At 43.9% G+C, this 19,851-nt stretch overlaps 1 protein-coding gene across 1 annotated transcript in view; it reads left to right on the forward strand.

Annotated features, from left to right (window-relative positions):
- The window catches only part of LOC126334740 (RNA demethylase ALKBH5-like), a 96,802-nt gene that overhangs the window by 9,287 nt on the left and 67,664 nt on the right, over positions 1 to 19,851 (forward strand). The gene's annotated exons all lie outside the window — the stretch shown is intronic.

A 19,851-nucleotide genomic window follows, 5' to 3' on the forward strand; every position in this document is an offset into this window, starting at 1 on the left:
CATCGGTGGAGTCGTGGGCTGAGGCGGTGGATGCCGCGAAGCCTCCAATTCTGCCAGAAAACAACCAGCGGCAGAAAACCAAGAATGGCTCAAACGGATCTGGTTCTGGTGTCGCTTGACAGTGCCGGAGGGACCAGAAATGTCAAATAAGGCGCGACCAAGCTGGTGAAGAATGCGCCCCTGTTCCCACCGCTGCCTGCCAGAGAAAACGTGATAGAACACCAAATCTGCAGCACCAAGCCAGAATCAGGCAAAGCAGCAGGAGCGCATGGCGGCGGGTGCAAAAGCTGCAGGAGCGACTGATGGGCACGGCCATGTAGCAATTCCGCTGGGGAACGGGTGTCGCACGTTTGGGAACGACATGAAGCAAGGAAAGGCCAAAGCGCATGCTCGCGGGATTGCGAGGTGCGCAATTTGCTCATCTGTGACTTCAATGTATGCACAAAACATTCAGCCTCACCGTTTGACTGGGGGTGGTACGGGGCTTAGGTCAGAGGGCGAATGCCATTTGCAGCACAGATCGCTTCAAACTCAGAGGACACAAATTGTGGGCCATTGTCGGAGACAATAACTTAAGGAAGGTCCTCAATACAGAAAATAGACGTCAAAGCCCAAATAGTACTCGCAGATGTAGTAGAAGACGTAGGCACAACAAAAGGAAAGTTGCTGTACGCATCAATAACTATCAGCCAGTGGGTGTCCCAGAAAGGACCCACAAAATCAATATGAATGTGCTGCCAAGGCTCAGTAGGAGTTGGCCACGGAAAGAAGTGTTGGCGGGGAGCTGATTAATGCTCCGCACAAGAGTGACAATTAGCCAGCAAATACTCAATTTGTTTATCAATGCCAACTCCAGTGCAGTGACGACGCGGTAAATGCTTCGTCCGCACAATACTCCAATGACCAGACCAACATTGCAACTTTTGTGCATTATGGGGCGGAACTGGCTCTAACGAGTGGAACGATGACGTCAAAGGCTTATGGTCAGTGACCTAATAGAACTCTTTACCGTTCAAAAAAATCGTGAAACTTTCACTCCATATACAATAGCTAAAGCTTCTTTCTTGATTTGAGAACAGTTTTACAAGGCAGAATTGAGCAACTTCGCCACGAAATCAATTAGGCAATTGATAGAATTAATGCGGTGCGAGAGAACCACTCCGATGCCGTGAGAAGATGCATCAACAACCAAAACAACTAGTTTGGAGGGATTGAAAGGAATCACAGCGATCACTCAACAAAGCAGACTTGAGCTTGTGGAAAGCAACGTCAAACTTCACAGACCACACACAAGGAACTGTTTGTCGAGCGGAATTTGGAAGTATGCGTCCTGCAAGTCAATCGTGGAAAAGAATTTTCCCGCACCGAGCTTATCAAAAATGTCGTTACAGGACGCGGTCTGAGGAATTACTGTAGACTTAGTCAGCTCAAATATGGAGATGACTGTTTGGTGTCTTCATACACACATAAGGGAAGCCCGTGGCAAAGCAGAAACAGGTTCAGTGGCACCACTGTCTTGCAAATGCACAAGTTCAGCAGCTATGGCATCACCCAGTGCGTGTGGTACCGGGCTTGCGCAATGGAAAACGGGCATGGCATTGTCTTTAACTAGAACATGCGCTGCAAAGTCTGTGGCACAACCAAGGCCATCAGAAGAGGGTTCAGCAAAATCATCGTATAGTGCAGCAATGCTGTCTGCATGCTCACTAACACTGATGCAAAGTATATTGTCCTGAATTGTGAGGCCAAAAAGTTCAAATGCCTCCATGCCAAAAATGTTTGTAGCATCTTGCATCCGCATGAGCGGAGCACATGGAAAGACACTATACGTGTCGTTGCACCATACATGGCTTGCAAACTATACATGCCGAGCGCTGAGATTTCCTGTCCAGTAAATGCAGCCATGGAATGCGAATGACGAAGCGGGGGCGAACCAAGCAAGTCATACGTTGATTTGTTCAGTAAAGAAACTGATGCTCCAGTGTCCAGCTGCATGCGAACAGAACGTCCACAAATGTTCAAAGTTACAAAAAATTTTCTCATCTTGCTGAATGCGAGAGGAAGTGTCTGGCAAAACTTGAGTCACACATGAGCTGTAGAAGCACGTGAAGTAGAAGGCTTCGAATAAATGGTGCTAACGTCCATAGGCCGATGTGAATTTTGAGCATGGTGGTTTACGTTGCAGTGACACCCATGCGAGTCACGCAAACGGGAGACAAGTTGGGAATTAGAGATTCTCTCCCTACACACAGCCTGCACATGTTCTTTCTTATTACAAAAATAACACTGTGCTTGACGGGATGGGCAACTGTCCTGCGATTGGGCACGAAAGCAGTGCGGACAGTATTTCAGTTTCTGAGTAGGTGCCTGGTGGGAAACTTGTTTACTTCCGTGCGAGCGGTGTGGCGTGCCGTGCTGGAGCTGGGCGGGAGGGCACGTGTTGTGCCGCGCTAACAGTACACATACCCGGGGCCATGTCAAACATGGAAGTAGCCATGTCTAATGTGTCTTGTCTGTCTAGCAAGTCCACTACTTCCTGCAAAGACGGGTTTTTAAATCTGAGGATTTGTTCGCGAATGTGGTGATCCGCCACCTTCTGCACAATAGCGTCTCTAATGATTATATCCGCATATGAGCGTCCACACGGGCAATGAAAGTCACAATCAGAAGTTAGACTCTGAAGGTCCGCTAACCAAGATTTATTGGACTGAGTAGGGCCACGCCACAGACAAAAGAATTTCTAGTGGCAATGAAAAAGTCAAGCCACTCTGTGCCTGGTATGTTGTATGCTGCGAAGTGTGCCCCGAGCTGGGCGATGTATTCTGGCCAGCATTCAGTGTCAAGATTGAAGGCACAAAATGGTGGCGCTGGAGGCGTCGGCAGTGGTACTGATGGCGATGGCGGAGGTACCGAAGTAACTACAGTTTGTACTGCGACCAGTCAATTTATGGCAGCAAGCAGCTGCATCATTTGCTGAGCCTGAAAATGTACTAGATCGGACAGTTAAGCCTGTTCCTGTGGCGAAGCCATGGTTTACACAAATGAAAGTCTTATAGCGAGGGGAAGCATTCATACGCAGACGCACACAGGCAAAGGGACAAAACTAAAGCAGCACTTTTTGTATCCCGCTTGGAAGCCAGCACGTGGATCTGCTCCCGTAAACTGAAAGGTAGGCCAAATGTACGAATCTAGGAAGAGCAGGTGAAGTAGAACCCGTGGTACTGCAATTAAAAGTGGTTTTGGTATATCTCAACATGATACTTTAGTACATCAATTGTACTTAACTTTGGCTGAGATGAGCATTTAGGTGCGAAGTCGCACAGGCATCAACGCTAACAGCTACTAGTAGTTGGACAAACTATCACTGAAGTAACTGAAGTATCAGTCTGTAATGGCTAGCCCCCTATGAAGTAGAAACTAAGTTGTTTGGTCTTCGGCTCTGAATCAGATGGGCTGAATCCAGAGTGGCGATTGTAGAGCTTCACAGCGGCTTCTAGGCGCCGCTGTCATTGGTGTCAGTTTCGTAGTGCCAACCTATGAACTTGCACCTATGCCGTGGCATCGTAACTATCGATACCACAGTTTCAAGCCTCCTTGTCGTATTGCGGCAAGGTAGATCTACTGTAGTTGGGTTTATGTGTCAAATGTTGAGTTGTTGTAAGTGTCAAAATTTTGGTTATTCGACTATTGCTTAAAGAGCTCAAATTTCCTGTTGCATAGTGTGAGTGAGTGAGAGAGAGAGAGAGAGAGAGAGAGAGAGAGAGAGAGAGAGAGAGAGAGAGAATATGCTTGTACACATTCAAATAAAATTATGAACTACCTAGGTGATCATCCAGTATGGAACAGAAATTGCCCTCTCTGTTGAGAAGAATGTGTTCTGAAGCTTAGTATCAACAGGAAAATAAATTTTACTGAAGTAAAATAGCATGCAAGACAATGTAGATTCTAGCATATCCTGAAATCACTTATGTTCGCTGACATAGGGATTTTGAGGATTAGATTAAAATAATTACTACATGTAGGAGGCATTCAGTCACTCATTCTTTCTGCGCTCATTTAAGGAACAGGAGGAAACCCTAATAACTGGTGCAATATGGGATGTACCATTTGCCACTCACCTCACAATGGTTTGCAGAATATGGATTTAGATTTGAATGAGTTGTTGTGGTCTTCAGTCCTGAGACTGGTTTGATGCAGCTCTCCATGCTACTCTATCCTGTGCAAGCTTCTTCATCTCCCAGTACCTACTGAAACCTACATCCTTCTGAATCTGGTTAGTGTATTCATCTCTTGGTCTCCCTCTACAATTTTTATCCTCCATGCTGCCCTCCAATACTAAATTGGTGATCCCTTGACACCTCAGAACATGTCATATCAACCGATCCCTTCTTCTAGTCAAGTTGTGCCATCAACACCTCTTCTCCCCAATTCTATTCAATACCTCCTCATTAGTTATGTGATCTACACATCTAATCTTCAGCATTCTTCTGTAGCACCACATTTCAAAAGCTTCTATTCTCTTCTTGTCCAAACTATTTATCATCCATGTTTCACTTCCATACATGGCTACACTCCATACAAATACTTTCAGAAAAGACTTCCTGACAATTAAATCTACACTCGATTTTAACAAACTTCTCTTCTTCAGAAACGCTTTCCTTGCCATTGCCAGTCTACATTTTATATCCTCTCTACTTCGACTATCATCAGTTATTTTGCTCCCCAAATAGCAAAACTCCTTTGCTACTTTAAGTGTCTCATTTCCTAATCTAATTCCCTCAGCATCACTCAATTTAATTCGACTACATTCCATTATCCTCGTTTTGCTTTTGTTGATGTTCATCATATATCCTCGTTTCAAGACACTGTCCATTCCATTCAACTGCTCTTCCAAGTCCTTTGCTGTCTCTGACAGAATTACAATGTCATTGGCGAACCTCAAAGTTTTTATTTCTTCTCCATGGATTTTAATACCCACTCTAAATTTTTCTTTTGTTTCCTTTACTGCTTGCTCAATATACAGATTGAATAACATCGAGCAGAGGCTACAACCCTGTCTTACTCCCTTCCCGACCACTGCTTCCCTTTCATGCCCCTCGACTCTTATAACTGCCATCTGGTTTCTGTACACATTGTAAATAGCCTTTTGCTCCCTGTATTTTACCCCTGCCACCTTCAGAATTTGAAAGAGAGTATTCCAGTCAACATTGTCAAAAGCTTTCTCTAAGTCTACAAATGCTAGAAACGTAGGCTTGCCCTTCCTTAATCTAGCTTCTAAGATAAGCCGTAAGGTCAGTATTGCCTCACGTGTTCCTGTATTTCTACGGAATCCGAACTGATCTTCCCCGAGGTCGGCTTCTACTAGTTTTTCCATTCATCTGTAAAGAATTCGCGTTAGTATTTTGCAGCTGTGGCTTATTAAACTGATAGTTCGGTAATTTTCACATCTGTCAACACGTGCTTTCTTTGGGATTGGAATTATTATATTCTTCTTGAAGTCTGAGGGTATTTCGCCTGTCTCATACATCTTGCTCACCAGATGGTAGAGTTTTGTCAGGACTGGCTCTCCCAAGGCTGTCAGTAGTTCCAATGGAATGTTGTCTACTCCGGGGGCCTTGTTTCGACTCAGGTCTTTCAGTGCTCTCTCAAACTCTTCACGCAGTATCGTATCTCCCATTTCATCTTCATCTACATCCTCTTCCATTTCCATAATATTGTCCTCAAGTACCTCGCCCTTGTATAGACCCTCTATATACTCCTTCCACCTTTCTGCTTTCCCTTCTTTGCTTAGAACTGGGTTTCCATCTGAGCTCTTGATGTTCATACAAGTGGTTCTCTTCTCTCCACAGGTCTCTTTAATTTTCCTGTAGGCACTATCTATCTTACCCCTAGTGAAATAAGCCTCTACATCCTTACATTTGTCCTCTAGCCATCCTTGCTTAGCCATTTTGCACTTTGTCGATTTCATTTTTGAGACATTTGTATTCCTTTTTGCCTGCTTCATTTATTGCATTTTTATATTTTTCCTTTCATCAATTAAATTCAATATTTCTTCCGTTACCCAAGGATTTCTACTAGCCCTCATCTTTTTACCTACTTGATCCTCTGCTGCCTTCACTGCTTCATCCCTCAAAGCTACCTATTCTTCTTCTACTGTATTTCTTTCCCCCATTCCTGTCAATTGTTCCCTTATGCTCTCCCTGAAACTCTGTACAACCTCTGGTTCTTTCAGTTTATCCAGGTCCCATCTCCTTAAATTCCCACCTTTTTGCAGTTTCTTCAGTTTTAATCTACAGCTCATAACCAATAGATTGTGGTCAGTCCACATGTGCCCCTGGAAATGTCTTACAATTTAAAACCTGGTTCCTAAATCTCTGTCTTACCATTATATAATCTATCTGATAACTTTTAGTATCTCCAGGTTTCTTCCATGTATACAACCTTCTTTCAGGATTCTTAAACCAAGTGTTAGCTATGATTAAGTTGTGCTCTGTGCAAAATTCTACCATGCGGCTTCCCCTTTCATTTCTTCGCCCCAATCCATATTCACCTACTATGTTTCCTTCTCTCCCTTTTCCTACACTCGAATTCCAGTCACCCATGACTATTAAATTTTCATCTCCCTCCACTCCCTGATTAATTTCTTCAATTTCTTTGTCATCTGCAGAGCTAGTTGGCCTATAAACTTGTACTACTGTTGTAGGTGTGGGCTTTGTGTCTATCTTGGCCCCAATAATGCGTTCACTATGCTGTTTGTAGTAGCTTACCCGCATTCATATTTTCGTATTCATTACTAAACCTACTCCAGCATTATCCCTATTTGATTTTGTGTTTATAACCCTGTAGTCACCTGACCAGAAGTCTTGTTCCTCCTGCCACCGAACTTCACTTATTCCCACTATATCTAACTTTAACCTATCTATTTCCCTTTTCAAATTTTCTAACCTACCTGCCCGATTAAGGGATCTGACATTCCACGCTCCGATCCGTAGAACGCCAGTTTTCTTTCTCCTGATAACGACTTCCTCTTGAGTAGTCCCCGCCCGGAGATCCAAATGGGAGACTATTTTACCTCCGGAATATTTTACCCAACAGGACGCCATCATCATTTAATCATGCAGTAAAGCTGCATGCCCTCGGGAAAAATTACGGCCATGTAGATCCTCTTTTCATAGTAATCCTCTAGTAAGGAAAAGAAATTTAGCAAAAAGTAGTTTCAATAAAACCACTTGATTTAAGAAACCCTCATAGACCTAATCAAGTGATTCCCCTAATCATTCCTCCGTATTTGAGGCTTAAACGCACCTCATGTGGTTTAGCAATCGAATCCCACCTTCATTAAGGGTGGAGTTTCTGATAACTTCATTTCATAACAAATCATTCCCCTCTACAGGGTTATAGAGTAGTGTTCAGCTACTGACTCAAAGTTCTGTTAATCTGTTTTACAACTGTTGCTTAATGGGAAATAAATACTGATCTTTCCTCAAGTGACTGTATACCAGTTTTGATATGCTTCCCAAAAAAGAACAAAGCAAGTTACTTAGAGTGAACTGGACACAGTAGGCTACTGTCATCATCGTGGGTTTCTTTATGCTTCCAGTGTTGCGTAGCTATATTAAATGTTGATTGACCACATCACTAATATATCCGTATTAGAGCCTTCAATACTATTTAGAATGCACCTTTACCATAGTGAAAAAATAAATGTCACTCTTCAGTAGAAGACAATTTGGTGATACTGCAAAGATTAAAGTCCATGCAGTAGGGACAGAACCATACAGCTTTTTAAGTAACAAGGGAAGAACAGTGACAAATATTAGGAGAATTGGAAAAGTACATAGTGAGAGTTCCTGAATGCTATCAGTTGTCACAAGACAATTTGTTAAAGGCAGGTAAACACCTAAGGTTATTTCAATTTCATTACCTGCCATGACAGATAGAATCTAGTTACTGTACACATAAAAAAAAGTTTTGCATTGCCCCAGTTCCCAGAACTCCTGAAGATAGACATTGACTGTGGATGTTGCATCACAGACACAGTCCCTTTGACTGTTCAGAGATGTCACTAAACCCGACCAAAGATGTAAACAACTATGCATGAGCAGTGCCTACTAGACGGATGTGGTTAGTTCCCATTACAGACGAAATTATGTTCAAAGTGGAATTCAACGTGCCCAGTCGACAGAGCGATACTTAATTAGTGAAGTGTGATATTTGTTTTATCAGTGTGTATTAACAGGGGCAGTACAACACCAAGAATTACCAGTACTCCAGCAGTGCCAGCACAGTCCTGAGCTGTGCTGGCTCCACCACCATGATCAGCACTACTCAGCTGCTGCTGGAGTTCTGATAATTCTTCATATTTTACTGGACACAATTCTGATTTAAAAATCATTTTGTTTGTATTGGGAAACACTGTCACTCTCCATTGATGCTGGACACTGTGAAACATGTGACCAGTGGAATTTGTTTGAGCAGACTTCAGCTACATGTTGTAAAATCGAATTTGCAAATATCTGCTGAAACCCCAGAGAAAATGTGCCCATAGGAGAGATATCCAGTGTATGTAAATAAGTGTTTCCGTCGCATCTAACTGAACAAGAAGTGGCCAAAATGTATAGATATTAAATACACCCTTGTGTATAAAAGGAATTTTTAATACAGAACTTAAATGTTACTAGCAGTGAACACACAAAGGTCGATTACTTTACACAACTGTTAACCATTGTCCACTGTAAGTGCTATTGGGAATCTCTTACCTTTGTCACCTTTAGTCAGCTCCAGATATTTGCTACTTGCATGGGATTAATTAGATGCAGCTGTAAAATGCCATTTCGTGCATTTACAATTACTATAATTAGCAGATCAGTTCCTGTTAAAGCTCATTAAAAATAGACATTAGCTTCTCAATGATGAGTCAAAGCTATTCCTAGATTGTATTGTATATTAACAGAGGCTTTCATTCCTTATATAGTGATCTGTTCATTTCTCTTTTTAGAAATTCCTGTATAATCAAAACTCGTTAAGGTGGCTTTTACTGCTGTGACTTGCTCCCTAGTTAATCTAACACATCAAAGTTTGCTTTAAAATAAGATGTGCCACCTTCATCTAAATTACCAGATAATACCTTAACTCAATGGTTCATGTGTGGGATTGTCAGGAATTTTGAGAGTTGTAGCTGGGCCATTTCATGCCAAGTGGCCTAATTTCAGAAAAAGTCCCCACAGGACCAACACGGATTTTGTCAAATAGTGTGTGAAGTCGCATGTGTTCCCATTGAAAATGTGTAAAGTTTTACTTTTGCCAATATAATGATTGCAGAAATATAGTCATTTGTTTATCCTCAAAGCACAGGTGTTTACAGTGCGCCTGAGTTTTCGTCAGCTTTGAGACATAACTTGTCCAGCAATATTCTTGAAAGAAACAAAACTTAACCTTCCTGTACAACTTTTTGCCCTCTGTTAAGTGAAATAATAAAAAGGAATATTCTTTGGGCAACTTCCATATCAGTATTTTGAAGCAAATTAGCCAAAAAAGATAGATGCCGGAGTAAAAGTGAAGCTTAGCTTTTTATATCTCCAGAACTAATTACGGGATAAACCTGAAACTTTGCATGCAATAACCTACCAATGCAGTCTTAGAAAATAAAATTTCATTCTCCTATTGCTTTCCAGTTGTTTGAAAATTGTCAAAGCTGACAGTTTTTGTAAAAATGCCAAAAATGATTATTGTTAGCCAACTTTTACAATCTTCTATAAATTCTTTTAAATCATTTCCATTAGAAAGACCCTGTTCTAAAGGGGAAAAAAAACTAGATTTTATTTTCAATGCAAACATATAAAGCCATAAGAAACGAAGATGGTGGAGGCACACTGAATACGCACTCATATTCTGCTGGTACTCAAATTAAATTGGACATCTTTTATTCAATTTTTAGTACTTTCTAGGGAAGCTGACACCAAAAGTCCTGACGACAAGGAAATGAGATTGGGTCAGAACAACTTGGGCGGGGGTCTTTCGTCACGACTCGTGATGACATATTTCAGCCTGTTTTTCTGCTTCAGAATTTAACTGTCCATTGCCAAGGCATTGGAGACCATGGTAGTAAAAATGTTGCATAACAGCTCCGACACACCTAATGTAAACACCTTCAAGTTTTACATCACTCTCACAGTGTATAAATTTTGGTGAAATTCATAGCAGCCTGCCTGACATTTTGTCAGAAAGAATTCATGTTATAGAGAATTTTTAATGTGTTTTATTGTGCAGTGCTATTGAAATTTAATATACACCATATTCTGTATTGGGATAGTTTAAAATTTATGTGGAACATTAGGGTACTGATGAAAAATTGTATAAATGTGTTGCTATAGTCCATGATGGCTCAATCACTGCTGGTTCCTTTTAAAGTGAGAAAACCAGCATTCCCGACACTGTAGGGGGGGGGGGGGGGGGGGGGAGTGTCGGACGCAGTGATGCAAGGAATATCAAGTACGTCCCATGTGTTCCCTGATCAGTTCACTGCTGTGGCCGCCCCGGGAACCCGCGGTTGAGCGGGAGATGATTCCAGAGTCTGGCAGACAGTGAAAATCTTTCCAAGGGCCCCATAGTACGGCCTCCCTGGTTTGTTTGACGAACAGGTTTCGTGCATTATCTGTGACTGACAATGTCTATGAGCTGAATGCAGTCGTCCACCCTGTTCCAGCGGAAGCGTCTCGGTCCACAAGGTCTGGGCATTCACAGAGGGTGGGTGGGTTTGCTAGTAGTTGGGAGCTCCAACATTATGCATGTGATGGGGTCCCTTAGGAACATGGTTGCTGAGGAGGAGGAGGAGGAGGAGGAGGAGAAGGAGAAGGAAGCCAGTGTGCACTCCGTGTCCATACCGGGAGGAGTCATTCCGGATGTGGAAGGGTGCTTTTGGATGCCATGAAGAGTACAGTGTGCAGCCAACTGCAGGTGGTAGCTCATGTCTGTACCAATGACGTGCGTTGCTTTGGATCGGAGGAAATTCTCTCTGATTTCGGGCGGCTAGTGGAAATGGTGAAGACTGCCAGTCTTGTGTGCGAGGTCAAGGCAGAGCTCACCATCTGCAGCATCGTCGATAGAACCAACTGTGGTCCTTCGGTGCAGAGCCGAGTGGAGGGTCTGAATCAGGGGTCAGGAGTCCACTACACACAGGAAGCGGCAAAACAGGTAGTGGGGGCTGTGTGGAAGGGACTGGGCAGTTTTTTAGGTTAGAAGGTCTCGGAAACCACAGAAACAGCGTGCGTCTAAAAGTGGACAGGTAAATCACAGTAAGGTGGTTGCAGAAATGATTGGTATTGTAGTTGTAAATTGTTGTAGCTGTGTTGGGAAAGAACCAGAGCTCCAAGCACTAATAGAAAGCGCTGAAGCTCAAATAGTTATAGGTACAGGAAGTTCCCTAAAGCCAGAAATAAGTTCAGCCGAAATTTTGTCAATCTAATAGTGTTCAGAAAGGATAGATTAAATACAGTTGGTGGTGGAGTATTTATTGCTGTCAGAAGTAGTTTGCCTTGTAGTGAAATTGAAGTAGATAGTTCCTGCGAAGTAGTATGGGTAGATGTTATACTGGACAGTGAGACTAAACTATTAATTGGATTGTTTCAGCACCCCCCCCCCCCTCCCACCCCCCTTCCCAACTTGGAAGATACAGTTGCTGAAAGTTCAAAGAAAATAGGAGTCTCATTTCAAATAGGTAGCCCACTCATACGATTATAGTCGTTGGTGACTTCAATGTACCCTCAATATGCTGGAAAAATTATATGTTTCAAGGTGGTGGCAGGCATAAACGTCATCTGAAATTGTACTGAATGCTTTCTCAGAAAATTATTTTGAACAATTGGTTCATGAGCCCACATGAAGTGTAAATGGTTGGGAAAGCGTACTTGACATCTTAGTAACAAATAGTCCTGGACAAATAGTGAGTATCATGACGAATACCGGGATTAGTGACGAAAAGGCAGTTGCTGCTAAGCTGAACGCTGTAACACCGACAACCATCAAAAAGAATGCAAAGTTCATCTATTTAAAAAAAAAAAGCTGATAAAAATGCTCTTAGTGCGGTTTTGAGATAGTCTTCACTCCTTCCGATCTGATCATTTAAGCGTAGAAAATTTGTGGAATGATTTCAGAGAGATAGTGTCGACAGCAGTTGAGAGATATATACCACATAAATTAATAAGTGATGGTACTGATCCCCCATGGTACACAAAATGTGTTAGATCGCTGTTGCAGAAGCACCGAAAAAAGCATGCCAAATTTAAAATAATGCGAAATCCTCAAGGCTGGCAAAGTTTTATGGAAGTTCTAAATACAACGCGTACTTCAATGCGAGGTGCTTTTAATAATTTCCATAACGAAACTCTGTTTCGAAATCTGGCAGAAAACCCAAAGAGATTCTGGTCATACATAAAGTGCACCAGTGGCAAGATTTCAATTAATACCTTCACTGCGCGATAACAGCGGTGAAGTCACTGATGACAGTGCTGCAAAAGCAGAATTATGAAATATGGTTTTCTGAAACACGTTCATAGAAGAAGATGAAGTAAATATTCCTGAATGCCAATCATGAACAACTGCCAGGGTGACAAACACAGAAGTAGGTATCCTCAGTGTTGCAAATCAGCTTAAATCACTTAATAAAGGCAAGGTTTCTGGTCCAGATTGTATACCGGTCAGATTCCTCTGAGTATGCTGATACAATAGCTCCATATTTAGCAATTATATACAACCATTCGCTTACAGAAAGATCCGTACATAAAGACTGGAAAATTGCTCAAGTCACACCAATACCCAAAAAGGGAAGTAGGAGTAATCCGTCGAATTACAGGCCCATATCACTAACGTCGATTTTCAGCAGGGTTTTGGAACATATTCTGTATTCGAACATTATGATGTAAGATTTATTGACACGTAGTCAGCACAGTCTCAGAAAATATCGTTCTTGCGAAACACAACTAGTTCTTTATACTCGTGAAGTAATGAGTGCTATCAACAGGGGATGTCAAATTGATTCCATAGTTTTAGATTTCCAGAAGGCTTTTGACACAGTTCCTCACAAGCAGTCTTCTAGCCAAGCTGCGTGCCTATGGAATATTTCCAGTTGTACGACTGGATTTCTGATTTCCTTTCAGAAAGGTTACAGTTCCTAGTAGTAGACGGAAAGTCATAGAGTAAAACAGAAGTAATATCCAGCATTCCACAAGGAAGTGATATAGGCCATCTGTTGCTCCTGATCTATATTAACAACATAGGAGACAATCTCAGCAGCAGTGTTAGATTGTTTGCAGATGATGCTGTCATTTACCATCTTGTAATGTCATCAGATGACCAATACGAATTGCAAAATGATTTCGATAAGGTATCTGGTGACCCTGAGTAAAGAAAAATGTGAAGTTATTCACATGAGTACTAAAAGAAATCCACTAAATTTTGATTACGCGATAAGTCACTTAAGTCTGAAGGCTGTAAATTCAACTAAATACTTAGGGAGTACAATTACAAATAACCTAAATTGGAACAATCACATCAATAATGTTGTGGGTAGAGCAAACCAAAGGCTGCAATTCAATGGCAGAACACTTAGAAGTTGCAACAGGTCTACTAAACAGACTGCTTACACCACTCTTGTCTGCCCTATTCTAGAGTATTGCTGTGCGGTGTGGGATCTGCAGCAGGTGGGATTGACGGATGACATCGGTAAAGCACAAAGAAGGGCAGCTCATCTTGTATTATCTCGAAATAGGGGAGATAGTGCCACAGACATGATACGTAAATTGGAGTGGCAATCATTAAAACGAAGGTTTTTTTTCGTTGCGACAGGATCTTCTCATGAAATTTCAATCACCAGTTTTCTCCTCAGATTGCGAAAACATTCTGTTGGCACCCAACTACATAGGGAGAAATGATCATCACGATAAAATAAGAGAAATCAGGACTCGCACAGAAAAAAGGAAGTGCTTGATTTTCCTGCATGCCGTTTGAGAATGGAACGATAGATAGAGAGCTTGAAGGTGGTTCATTGAACGCTCTGCCAGGCACTTTATTGTGAATAGCAGAGTAATCGTGTAGATGTAGATTCAAAATCTCCAATTTATTCATTAATACATGGCCAATCACGCCTCATAAAAAGGAAACAGTCAAACAGTTGACTATTATTATCTGTATGAAAAGTCATATTAGTAATTATATGGATAGCAGTGTTACTGGACTGCTGAGAAAACACCCTGTCAACCCTTAAACGATAGTCTCAAACTCAATTTCAAAACTCTTTATTTCTTGACGGAAAACAGTGACTAGAAGCTCAGTGACAAACTGAAAGATTCATACATTCGACACATGTATGTTGAACCTAAGGCAGATGACCTCATTTAATTCCATGAGTGCAGAATTAGAATGATTTACCTTGCGGATTCTGGTATGAATGCTCGTCATAATTTAATTTACATGAGCTGTGATGAATGCCATTGTTATCCAGGCTTTCTTGATAAGGTAAAGGCACATTGATACAGCTGCAATGCTGGTCCCTGGATGTCTTGTAACCTTGTAACTCAGAAATTGTTGGGCTGAGCACCATGTTTTAGCCTAAGTCGTTGCCGCATCAACGGCCTCTTGATCTGGAGTTGAAGCTGCCTCCACTGTGTGTCAACCCTGAATCAGTATTTTTAGCTCTTTCTTACGCCCTGCTCTGCTTTCTCGCCAATAGTGTGGCCCCATAGGTTTCACTCTACCATAGATAATCCTGCCAAAATAGTGCCACCCCATCATATGCCAATCATGTAGCAAAACTCTCCCCTGCAAAAAAAAAAAAAAGTCTGCTCCAGCTTTGTGCTTGTGTCATCACACTTTAATATACCAATTGCACATTTTTGCGCCTATGGCTGTAGCCTCACATCAGAGGGCCTCTGTAATTAGGAATGACAGCTCACAGTACTAGCATATTATTTTGTGCAGCCTGTGTTTTCTGAAGTGGCTGACAGCTGTCTACAAAGCAGGAAGTGCCTCCCGTCTACTGCTCGTGGGACTTCTCCAGCTCCAGGCAGTAACTATGGTTTGCTACCTCTTGGGATGCCTCGACAGCACCAGTTCCGTGAAGTCCACCTGGGGCCCTAGTCTCCCCTCCCAGCAAAGTGCCATTTTCTGTAACATTCTCTGTTCGCCATGTCTCAACTCCAGTGCACTGTCTTCTCATGCACACAAAAAAACATTAAGAAGCCAGCAAGTCCATCAGCATATTAAAGAAGGAAAATGGAGCTACATAGGCAACTGTACTACCGGTCACTGTGGTCAAAGAGCTTTAGTAAAGACACTCTCAATGCAGTCCCTTTATTATCATACTCTTAATTATGCACCCCATCTCAACTGAAATGAAAAAGGCATTCAAAATGGCCTGCCATGTTTTGCCTTCACAGCCCATCAATCGTCTTCTTTCTGCACCTCAAGACATGTACCACACCTCATCTCAGTCTTAATTTGCCCAGTACAGTGTAGAGGCTGTGGCTTCCTGATAGCCTACACCTGACAATAGGGATGCCTAATTTGTGCCAACACCACAGAATAGGGGTGCTTACTTTTATTCAGCCCCACACTTGGCACCAAATAATTGTCTGCAGTGACCTGCAAGCGGATCAGGCTGTGAGCAAACACTATTTTCCAGCTGTGAAGTTGCTTGTCAGACTCAGTCCTGGTGCCTGCAAATAAGAGTTGAAAATATTTGTGGAGGAAACTGTGGGAAAAGGTTGAGGAGCTCTGATAAATGACTGAAACTGACAACCATGTAGGATGGGAAACTACTCTCAGATCTCAAGAGGTGCAAATGCACTGACTGTATGTTGTGTAATCCTGCATGTACCATGTGCAGCTAAGTGCCACAAGAAACTGTCCTGTCGCTGGGAGAGTAAAATCACGCACACACATGACCAACAGGCGGCACTTGGTGTGCTCAGGTGGCTAATCAGAGCCAATGAAGCAGTTGTCCATGGTTGCAGTTCAGAATGTAGACAGTAACATCAAAATGTTCGCAGTTTTCTGACCTCTGCTAGTGTAGTGTAGTGTGTTCATTGGCTTAGTAGCGACTTGTTGTGTCTTTCAAAAAGGTGTGTATTACTTTGTTTAAAACACTAGATTATGGAATGGAAAACAGAGACAGCATTAAAGCTGATAGGAGTTTTTATCATGAATGGGAATGTTTATGGGATCCTCCAAACTGTGGGGGGGGGGGGGAGACTGAAAAGATGAGATGCTTAGAGGGAGATAAGTGAGCTGTTAGAAAGTAATGTAAGTGGTGTGGAAAAAATGTGGGTCATTTTGCCACCCTTTTTTTGTGTGTGGCCCCCAGGGCCTCAGCATTCATTTGCTGAGTACGGGCTTCGCGGCCCCGGGATCCTGAGCTGGGGACTGGTCAGCGCCGCCAGTCTCCTGTCACCATAACCCCCGGACATGCTTCAGTGACCACCGTATGGCGCAGCGATGGAATGTTGTGTGCTGCAGGGAATGGTAATCTTGGCTTGACCGCCTGGATTGCGAGGAAGGCCAACCTCTATTAAAACCCCTCAATCTTATGGTGTGCTCCGCGCCTGTAAGATGCATGTCTGTTGGGGTGGAACAGTCGCAAGTGGGCAACCTCTGGTGCACCTGCCGCACCCCAGTTGTATAAGGCTTACTCAGGCACGCGGGGCTCTGTCTGAGCGGACCTTTAGTTCCCTAGTTGCTCGTGGGACTGCAATGGACCCTTCGACCTCTACATTTCCCCCTACCAGTGGCTTGGGTCGGCCACTGGTAGGAAAACACACCCCATCGAAGAAGCAACTTCATGCTGCGAGTCCTCCACCGACTGGTGTTGCTCAAGATTTATCAGAGTGTTGTTAACAGAGCACATGTTGATAATCAGAATGTGTTTTTGATTATTCAATGGAAGGAGGATAGCTTTGAGAGTATTTCTCCCTTTTACATCCACAAGGGTCTTGAGGGAATTGCAGGTACACTGAAATCTGTTAAGCGACTGCGCAATGGTACTCTGTTAGTTGAGACTTCTAGTTCCCGTCAAGTCGCTTCTCTTCGGAAAGCAACCTGTCTCGGAGAGTACGCTATCGAGACCGAGCTCCACTCCATGTTAAACTATAGTAAGGGTGTTGTGACGTGTAGGGACTTGGTGGATATCCCCACAAACGAGTTAAAATCTGAGTGGGCTGAAGAAGGTATTGTTGACGTACAGCATATTATGAAACGAGTCGATGGGGACCTAGTCAAATCCGACTCGTTTATTCTCGCGTTCAGTTGCCTGAGACTCCCAGAGCATGTTAAAGTGGGGTTCTTATGTTTGCCAGTACGGCCATATTTCCCTAACCCAATGCGCTGTTTTAAATGTCAGCGCTTTGGGCATACTACGTTGGGGTGCAACGGGATAGCCACTTGTGGTAAATGTGGTCAGCCTGCCCATGAAGGAGCCGATTGTTCATCGCCTTTGAAGTGCGTGAATTGCTCTGGGGGTCACCCTGTCTGGAGCCGGGTCTGCCCCATCTATCTTGAAGAACGGAAGATACAGGAGATTAAAATATCTAAGCGCATTCCCTATGGTGAGGCCAAGAAGCTCTTTCAGGCCATGCAACCTCCTGTGTTTACAACATCCTTCGCTTCCGCTCTGAAAAAAACCGGTGCAAATGGCCTCTGTTGCTACGCAAATGGAGGTTGCTAGTGTTAGCACTAATACCTGCGTTTGCCACTGCACTTGTTCTGCTGCGGTCGTTTTGAAACCTGCGGCTCTCCCCGCAACGTCGGACAAGGCTGTGGTTGCTGACATTGGGGTACTTCCTGCCTTTCCCCATATGGCGCCTTCTGCCCAGGCGAGTAAAGCTCCACCCGTTGACAAGGCTCTGCATTCTAAGCCCTCCAAGACAGACGCCGAAGATGAAGGTTTTGCCACCTGAGGAGACTAGTCAGGTTCGGTCTGATGACGAGGCCATTGTACTGTCTGACATCTCCCGTGGGTCGTCATCGGAGCTGATCTTCTCGCCCCAGGAATAAATCTCCGGCCAGTACGGGCTCTCCTCCAAAGCACAGAGGCAGGGTGAAAGTTCAGCCACCCTGATCACTGGCTCCCATATTTCATTGCAACCTGAATGGGTTCAGGACGCATGTGGCCGAATTACAACTCCTTGTACGAGAGTGCCCTTTGTGCTTAAGTCTCCAAGAGACACATTTTTGGGCCACTGATGCTCCTTCTTTACAGGCCTATACCATCTATCAGAAAAGAAGATCTGACGGGGGAAAGGGCAAAGGGTGGTGTTGCGGTTTTTGTCAGTGACATGCACCCCTCTTCTGAGCTCCCTCTCATTACCAACTTGCAAGCAGTTTCAGTTGACCTTCTTGTTGGTCGGAGGCTCACAGTCTGTTCCGTTTACTTACCACCTCAGGATGTGTTAGACTCTGCGGCTCTCACAGACCTCATTAGCCAACTCCCCCGCCCATTTATTCTTCTGGCGGACTTCAATGCTCATAATGTCCTATGGGGCTCTCAGACTACTTGCTCCAGGGGTTGCATTCTGGAAAGCTTCATGATGTCTGAAGAACTGTGCACCCTTAACTCTGGTGCTCCCACTCATTTCTGTACTGCTTCCGGGTCGTCATCGGCTATTGACCTTTCCTTTTGCTCTCCAGCACTCGTGGATTCTGCTCTGTGGGCGGTTGTTGCTGACCTCCATTCTAGTGACCATTTCCCCCTTTGGATCCGCCTCCTGGATGAGGCTGTGGCGTTACCAGTGCCGCCCCGGTGGCACCTCTGCAGAGCTGACTGGACACTTTTCAGCCACCTGGCTGTTTTGGAACACCGTGCCAGTGTCCACGAATGGGTAGATCATGTTACACACCGTGCCAGTGCCCACTGAGTGCTGCTCAGCCACCCGAGCCCGCTGTGCAGCTCTGCGCTTCTTCAAGTGCCGTCCCTCAGCTGACAATCTTGCGGCCTTTCATGTGGCAAGGGCCAAATCACAATGAGTGATTAAAGAGAGCAAACGACGGTCATGGCAATTGTTCTTGAACTCCATCTCCTGCTCCACTAGTTCTACGAAAGTATGGGAAGCCATCAGGAGGATTTCCGGGAAACTCGGCCAACTACCTGTCACGGCATTGCTGCATCAAGGATGTCTCCTCATGGCACCGAGAGACATTGCCCAGACACTGGCCATGCATTTTGCTGAATCTACCGCAACTATTAACTGCGATCCAGATTTCTGCCGCTACCGCACTGCCATCGAGAGGGGTCACTTGTACTTCAGGTTTCCAAATTCTGAACCCTACAACTGCCCCTTCACAATGTGGGAACTGGATTCGGCGCTGTCTGTGGCTCATGATACTGCACCTGGTCGTGATCAAATTCGGTTCAGCATGCTGCAGCACTTGTTGCTGCCCTACAAGGAAGTTCTCCTGAATTGTTTTAATATGATATGGTTATCTGGCACGTACTCTGATTCGTAGAGATAGGCAATTTTGATTCACCTCCTCAAACCGGGGAAGGACCGAATGCATCCCAGTAGTTATCGCAGTATTGCTTTGACGAGCTGTGTTGGGAAGATGTTGGAATGCATGGTCAACCGTCGCCTGGTGTGGCTGCTAGAGACCAGGCAGCACCTTAGCCCCTCTCAGTGCGGCTTTTGGAGATATCTTTCAACTATAGACAACTTGACCCTTCTTGAGGCGGCCATCCAGCAGGCCTTCCTACGTAATCAGCATTGTCTAGGTGTCTTCTTTGATATTAATAAGGCGTATGACACTACTTGGCGCCGCCTTATCCTCAATCAACTCCATGAGTGGGGCTTTCGTGGCCTTCTCCCCATC

Source organism: Schistocerca gregaria, chromosome 2 (genome assembly GCF_023897955.1).
Source record: "Schistocerca gregaria isolate iqSchGreg1 chromosome 2, iqSchGreg1.2, whole genome shotgun sequence".
NCBI classification, from domain to species: Eukaryota; Metazoa; Arthropoda; class Insecta; order Orthoptera; family Acrididae; genus Schistocerca; species Schistocerca gregaria.